Raw genomic sequence first — 8170 nt, 5'->3', positions numbered from 1 at the left:
TCGGACCCACCTGTTACCCTCTTATGTCCACGTACTGTACCCAATGTACGCTCTGTACTGGCCTCCGCATACCCCTAGATACGTGCCCTTTATCCGTACTTACACTGAAATGTTTTGTCTATGTACATCTAGACAATATAAACTCTAATATATATATATATATATATATATGTATACATATATATATATATACTTATGGAATACAAGGAGGGTATTTTCCAATCATTGAGCCCAAACTCCTTAAAGAAAACACATCTCGCTGCGGACAGGATTCGAACCTGTGCGGGCAGAGCCCAATGGATTTCAAGTCCATCTCCTTAACCACTCGGACACCGCAGCTCTGTATATGTGTGCTATCAAGCCTGAGTTTTTTTATGAGTGTGTGTCTGTATGTTATTACTTTTCGTACTTACTGTTTGTGTGTTACGGTACGCTGTTGTTCCCCTTCTTCTATATATGTACTGTACATACGGTACATATGTGCATCTGTATGTGATTACCTTTTTGTAATGTACAATCACACAGCTTATTTGATGTTTGTATGCTGTGTGTGTGTGTGTGTGTGTGTGTGTGTGTGTGTGTGTGTGTGTGTGTGTGTGTGTGTGTAAAATGTGTATGTGTAATGTGTGTATGTGTGTGTGTGTGTGTGTGTGTGTGTGTGTGTAATGTGCGTATGTGTGTGTGTGTGTGTGTGTGTGTGTGTGTGTGTGTGTGTGTGTGTGTGTGTGTGTGTAATGTGCGTATGTGTGTGTGTGTGTGTGTGTGTGTGTGTGTGTGTGTGTGTGTGTGTGTGTGTGTGTATGTGTGTGTGTGTGTGTGTGTGTGTGTGTGTGTGTGTGTGTGTGTGTGTGTGTGTGTGTGTTCAGCTGTCTCTGGTAATTTTGTAATTTTGTGGTGTATTCAGCATTCGTTGGTAAGCCTTCTCTTTCACTTCTCTTTTTTTCCTCTTTCAAAGTTTCTCCGTTCCATTTTTTACCCCTCTTCTATTTATGCATCCGAGAGAGAGAGAGAGAGAGAGAGAGAGAGAGAGAGAGAGAGAGAGAGAGAGAGAGAGAGAGAGAGAGAGAGAGAGAGAGAGAGAGAGAGAGAGAGAGAGAATACTTGCCTGCCTACAAGTAACTCCCGCGAGATTTTGTAAGTGAGCAGGTTTGTAGCGTAGCACTCACCGCAATTCTTTCTTGTCTGACAATGTCGTTTCTCACTGCCGCCAGAACATAACACACTCCTGAGCTCATCTGGGACTATCTTTAAGTTCATTTTAGGCTTCTTTTAAAATGACTCCACATGTCTCGTATTTCACTTGGCAATAATCTAAATAATATCCTCACCTTCCCGGCTAGATTTGCGTAATTCTTTTGTTTTGATACCTTTTTGATGTGTTCCAAGATATCATTGGACACTTGGGTATTATGTTTCTTCTATTCTTATACGAAAGCAGAGTACATTGTTCGATACCCCTCAGTTTGCCTCGAATCGTAGATAATCACGAATCTTTCTCTTTTTCTCTTTAAGGCTGTAGACTTCTGAGTTCTTTCAGCCTCTCTTGTTCGCTCAAATGATACCGTCTCTCGATCTTGCTTGCGAAGTGTTTACTGATTTCTCTCTTCCGTTCATTTATATTCACGTATGTGGTTGGTGACCACACTTGAGCCTTGTATATAGTTGGTCACCTTTAAAACAATCCACGTATTTGGTTGGTGACCATACAGAACAACCCAATTATCTGGTTGGTGACCATACAAATCAAACTACGTATCTGGTTGGTGACCCTACTAAACAATCCACTTATTTGGCTGTAATCATACAGAACAATCCACTCATTTGTTTGATGACCATTAAGAACAGTCCACTTACTTGGATAGTGACCTTACAGAACATCGCTATGTACTCCTACTCCGTCGATGAATAACATCATCATTAACTTAGTTGTCTCGTATAGTGAACGTTCTCTTAATCATACCATTCATTTTTTGCTTCGATAACGTTAGTTTATCTATGTGCTCTTTGAATTATAGTTTCTCATTGATGATGAACGTTTCATATTTGCTTCGGTCTCCCGACTGGGGAATTCTGTTACACTGTTGTCAATTTCCTATTGCACTACTCCCTCGACTCTGTTTTAGTTTGATTCTGTGAGGTTCTCCTTTGCCTTTCTGTACCTTGTAAAAGTTGGCAGAAATCTGGTGGCAGCAATTACTCAGAACTAACTGCAAGAGTTAGTGACAGACGATTCCTCTCTTACTCTATTAAGAGATGGCTGAAGGTGAAGTCATGGAGTAGCTGTATGAATACACAAAGATGTATGGTGAAGGAACTCACGATGGGAACTTTTGATCATAAAGAAATACAACTATATCTCCCTGCGTTCCATTGGTTAATTGTTCACGCTGTGGTGGGGTTAAGAAATTGGATTGGAAACACTGTTAAGGGATTAGAGGGAAAAGATTGAGAAATGGTCTCTCCCTGAGTTCTCAATCAAGCTTATGTGTTCCACTCCCCTTCATAGCAGTACACAGCGATCGTCATTATTTCCAGTCCTCACCACCAGGTTTGCCTCAGACTCGCTCTTCCCTTTGCTTAGTCTGATTCCAGTGTTCCTCAAATTTGTCAGGGTGTTCTTAAGTCTCACTTGAAATTTTCCTAGACTTACTCAGTCTTACTTTACTCTCTTTATCTGTCTTGTACCTTATTCTTCCTCAGTTTTTCTCGTTCTTCAGTCTTGGTGTATTGAACTTCAGTCTTGGTTTACTTCCCTTCGTCAGTCTTTACGTGACTGTTCTTCAGTCTCTTATTGTTCTTCAGACTGGACAGTTCTTCCGTGTCACATTGCTTACTAACAGTCTTACATCACTGTTCATTTCATACATTGATTTCCCCGAGTCTTACTCTCCTTAGTCGTGAGTCTTATCTTAATCTTACTATTACATAATCACATGTTACTGTTCAAAGGTATTATCTTAGTCTTCTTATCTTACCTTAATGATCGCATTTGTCACTTTCTCAAAGTCTTGCCTCAGTCTCTCTCGAGCGCTTCTTATCCTTTCCTTGTTTGCCTCAGCTTTACTTCGAGTGTCCCAGTCTTGCCTTGCCGTCCTTTAGTCTAATTCTGCAGTTCATAGAAATTGCATCAGTATTTCTTCGTCTTACCTTAATGTGTTTCAGTCTTATTTTACTTCATTCTGACCCGACTCTGTTTTAGTCGTAACTTGATGTGTCTGTACTCCCTCTCAGGTTTTAAGCCTCACCCTACCGTTTGTTATATTTTTGTGTTTCTCTTCTTCATTCTTACCTTACTTAAACCTTTTTCAGTCTTGTGTTTTGTAATCTTATATAAGAGCCTTCGGTCTAACCATATTGGCCCTCAGTTCTACCTTCACCTAGCTTAAGTCTTACGTCCATCTCTTCCTCACCCTAACTACCTTTCATTCCTTCGTGAATTCACTACGACCTTAATCTTCCCCTCCCTTGAATCCTATCCACTGCCACATCAATTTCGCCTAAACCTACCCAGCAACTGGTGTATCAACCAAGTCAGCCTTCAAATCAAAGCGTTCCTCAGTTAATTTCCTTACACACTTTCAAACCGAACTTCCCTGTCACATGTCGTCTCCCCTTCTCTCATAACTATGTACTCAAAATTTCCCCATTATGTAAAAAAAGAAAAAAAATAACTATTATGAAAGTCTCAGACTATCGCCTCACACGTCACGCAAAGTTAAACAGATGTCGAGAAACCTTTTAAAAGAGTTTCTCGCTCTGAGAGACCGAATTTCGAGTATCTTTCCCTTTTTTTGCCTTGTTTTGGGCTCGAAGGATATATAACTTGGCGCGTTCCCAAGAATGACTCAGGGAGAGGGGTGTCTGGCCACTGTTTGGTGTAGACGGGGGGCGCCCAGGTTTTGTTTTGGTGAGAAGCATCTATGTTTCTTTTCTTTAGTGAAGGGGTAGTGAGAGGCGTGGGTTGGTCTAAAGGTTTAGATCACGTTTGCTGCTCACTCTTTCCCATCAGGTGGAAGCTGAAACTTCTGCCTACCTCAATCGACAGCAGGTCATCATTTTATTATATATTTTTAGCCAAAAAAAAAAAAAAGAACTCTGAACTTGACCATTTGGAGTTTCAGCCATTGCCTTTATCCTTGTGTTTATGATCGAAGCTTTACGCTGGGAAGTGTAAAGTTCTTTGTATCAGTTCCATCCTCCTTCAGAAGGCTGTAACCTGCTCACACGCTAAAGTTGATGCCATCTTTGATTTCAATCCTAAAGGTTTCATCGATTCTTCGTTTCTTGGCCTCAAATTCCTCGTTCATTTACCCTAGATACACAACACATTTTATGCAACTAAGAAGAGGGTAAATGGCTAATACACTATGTAAATCGATTGTGACAGCTGTATACATGACAGTTACACAAAGAGCTGACCTGATTATAAACTTTCTACCACAGCATTCTAGGTAATTCTGTACATATTCTGTGATTTAGACTTTACCGCGATGTCAATCAAGATATGGTGTAGCATAATATACGATTTAACAGAATCTGCATATAAACCTGGCCATTTACTTTTCACTCTTACTTTTGACAAAACATTCAAATTTACTGTCATTTTCATCAATGGAGAGTTCCTAATTACACTAATTACACATACGTTATCATGGACGTTTATATACTTATTTATATATATATATATATATATATATATATATATATATATATATATATATATATATATATATATATATATATATATATATATATATATATATATATATATATATATATATATATATATATATATATATATATATATATATATATATATATATATATATATATATATATATATATATATATATATATATATATATATATATATATATATATAAGGACAGATGATTGTTACTTTGGTTAAGATCTTTACTTAATTCTCCCGCTTTAACTGTGAAAGACTGATTTACATTACTGGTCGGGTCAGAATCCATATGTATAGTTAGATAGATAGAAAGATAGATAGATAGATAGATAGATACTGGTTATAGTAGGCTGGGTGAGAGTAACTTGGCTTCAGTACCGGATCATAACAGATTTTCAGCGTGAAAGACTATCAAATTGTGCCAGGTTTGTTACTCCACCCCACACTGACCGCTAGAGCGCGACGTATATCACACGATGGGTCAGCATCCATTTATATGGACGGTAGCGTGAAATATATCAATGGGGAAAGAGGGGAGAGGGGGTGAAGTTCCAGGCTGGAGGGCCCCCATGGACATAATGTATGGGCACCAAGGGTGGAAAAAGGCTCTAAGCGAAGATGTAAGAGCACAGACTCCAAGCCATTTACATCACCAGTGCTAACTGGAAAGGTGTGGTGTACGTTTCAGGTTGGGTCGGTGCCCATATGTATGGAAAATAGAGTAACAGATGGGCTGAGTTAAAGAGGTGGGGTGAGAGTTCCACTGGGGAGAGGGGGAGAAGGAGAGAATAAGAGGAAAGAAATATAAAAAAGAGGGAGAATCTGCTAAGCAGTGCTCGGAAATGTAAGAGCCAGGAACAAATTAAACAGTGACAAGATCACCGGACTGCAAGATGTTGTCACAGCTGAATCAGTGAACAGTGACGCTCTAGCTTCGTTGAAAATATTAGCCATAGCAACGTACGTGGGCAGAGAAATGGGCATACATACTAGACCACTGTGTCTTAGATCGTGAGTAATGTGAGCCTTTGACAGACAAACGTAAACCGACCCTTGCCTGGGGTGTCTCTTAATGGTTAATGGTAAGATGTATAAAAAATATGAGATTTGTAATCGTTTTTCAAACCTGGCAATGACTCTGTATGAAAAAAAGAATGTAAGTTTACGTAATGAATTGATTTTGCAACATCTGATGTTCTTATAATCATCCGTTGTCGTCTGCAACGGTCTGATGGTCCTCACGTTCATCTGTTTTCTTTTTTTGCTTCTTTGTGTCTCTGTTCAGTCTCGTCTGACGGTAAGAGAGACTGAGAGACTTTAGGAATCCCTACTGCGTCACGGCTCACAGGGTGAAGCGCAGCCTCTTGGCGATAAACCAGCCTTTCATATCATGCGAATACTATAAAAAGTTCACAGGTACAACAGCAGCAGTTCCTCACCCTTCGTGGTAAACGGCCTCACTGTGCCTTAATGAACAGAGGTGGGGTGTCATGTGATCCAACGGTCGCGTTCGAATCATCGCGCGCCCCACTCGAGTTCACACCCCACCATTCCCTCTCCTCTCCTCCTCCTTCTGCACCTCCACCTCTACTTCCCTCCTTCCCCCTTCCCTCTGCTACCTAGAACAACGACCCCTCTGTCCCTACCCGGCACCACAGGGCCGCTGCTCGTGGCGCTATGAGTAGCTCTCTTCACTACCTTTTAACACTCATGGCTGCTGCTGCTGCTACTACTACTACGGCGGTACCTGGGCACTGGCGCTGGGGGTCCTGAGGGAAACGGAGCCCCTCCGAGCTCCCTCCCCCTTCCACTCTTGTTACCTAAAAGGCCCGAGGGAGGTGGAACACCCAGCCTCTTGTTCAGCGAAGCCCTTGGGGAAGGGCATGAGAGAGAGAGTTAAACACAGAAGACGCTGTGGAGGTGTTTATCTGGTGTGTAGTCACAAGGGGATTGGTTGTTGATTAGAGAAACATGGCTCCTTTCTCTGTAATACCTGTGTCTGTTGCTCTTATTCATGAGATGACTAGCTCGCCAACGCCTCTCGTTATCATCATCTGATTAGCCAAGACTGAGGCTTGCCTCAATGGCTCGTATCATCGTGGAGTCATCCACACCACGAATCTTATTAACTTTTAAGAGATGAACTTTAATCATTAAAATTCAACTCAGTGTGACCACCTCTGCCCTTTTTGTATCTTCGTGTCACAGTCATCTTAAGCTGACTGGTGGCCGTCGACCAAGACTCGGTTGCTTCATAACCTCTGAACCACAGGTGTCAACCTCTTCTACGTCTAATGGAGTTAACAGAAGTATTCTTAGCGGAAAATTCTCCGTGATAGCTCATGATTACCTAAAGTATAACCGTGCTACAGACTCTCTTTTATTGTCTCCTCACCGGTTCCACTGCAGCGTGTCATCAATCAGCTTCGGAGCCTTCAGGTTAACCGAGGTCAGAGGCGTCGAAGGAACTGGTTCGCGTTCCCTCAAGCGAAGCAGTTTCACGATTAAATGAGAATGAGCAACCAAGGTTCGCACCGGCTTGATGCATCCTCTGTGTACAGAATGTCCTCTGTACATGGGCGCTTTGCAAGGTTCAGAGTCTGTTGCATAAGCTCGTCCTCCTTAAAAGGTGCTTAGATTAACCGAAGAAAAAGTGAAGTTCATTATTATCTAATATCGGGCAGGAAAACTTAGAGAGTAAATGTGAATAAGAGCAAGGTTATTAGGTACAGTAGGGGTGAGGGTCAAGTCAATTGGGAGGTGAGTTTGAATGGAGAAAAACTGGAGGAAGTGAAGTGTTTTAGATATCTGGGAGTGGATCTGTCAGCGGATGGAACCATGGAAGCGGAAGTGGATCATAGGGTGGGGGAGGGGGCGAAAATTTTGGGAGCCTTGAAAAATGTGTGGAAGTCGAGAACATTATCTCGGAAAGCAAAAATGGGTATGTTTGAGGGAATAGTGGTTCCAACAATGTTGTATGGTTGCGAGGCGTGGGCTATGGATAGAGATGTGCGCAGGAGGATGGATGTGCTGGAAATGAGATGTTTGAGGACAATGTGTGGTGTGAGGTGGTTTGATCGAGTAAGTAACGTAAGGGTAAGAGAGATGTGTGGAAATAAAAAGAGCGTGGTTGAGAGAGCAGAAGAGGGTGTTTTGAAATGGTTTGGGCACATGGAGAGAATGAGTGAGGAGAGATTGACCAAGAGGATATATGTGTCGGAGGTGGAGGGAACGAGGAGAAGAGGGAGACCAAATTGGAGGTGGAAAGATGGAGTGAAAAAGATTTTGTGTGATCGGGGCCTGAACATGCAGGAGGGTGAAAGGAGGGCAAGAAATAGAGTGAATTGGAGTCATGTGGTATACAGGGGTTGACGTGCTGTCAGTGGATTGAAGCAAGGCATGTGAAGCGTCTGGGGTAAACCATGGAAAGCTGTGTAGGTATGTATATTTGCGTGTGTGGACGTGTGTATGTACATGTGT

The 8170-nt window shown here is 41.8% G+C and overlaps 1 non-coding gene across 1 annotated transcript; it reads right to left on the bottom strand.

The window, feature by feature from the left end:
- Positions 1-257: 257 nt before the first annotated feature.
- TRNAS-UGA (transfer RNA serine (anticodon UGA)) lies at positions 258-339 on the bottom strand. Its single transcript has one exon. It is a non-coding gene; the product is annotated as a tRNA-Ser (tRNA).
- Positions 340-8170: the final 7831 nt, after the last annotated feature.

Source organism: Panulirus ornatus, chromosome 8 (assembly GCF_036320965.1).
Source record: "Panulirus ornatus isolate Po-2019 chromosome 8, ASM3632096v1, whole genome shotgun sequence".
In the NCBI taxonomy this organism is placed as follows: Eukaryota; Metazoa; Arthropoda; class Malacostraca; order Decapoda; family Palinuridae; genus Panulirus; species Panulirus ornatus.
Note: the sequence above shows the minus strand (reverse complement) of the source record. Positions and strands in the feature narration are given on the sequence as shown.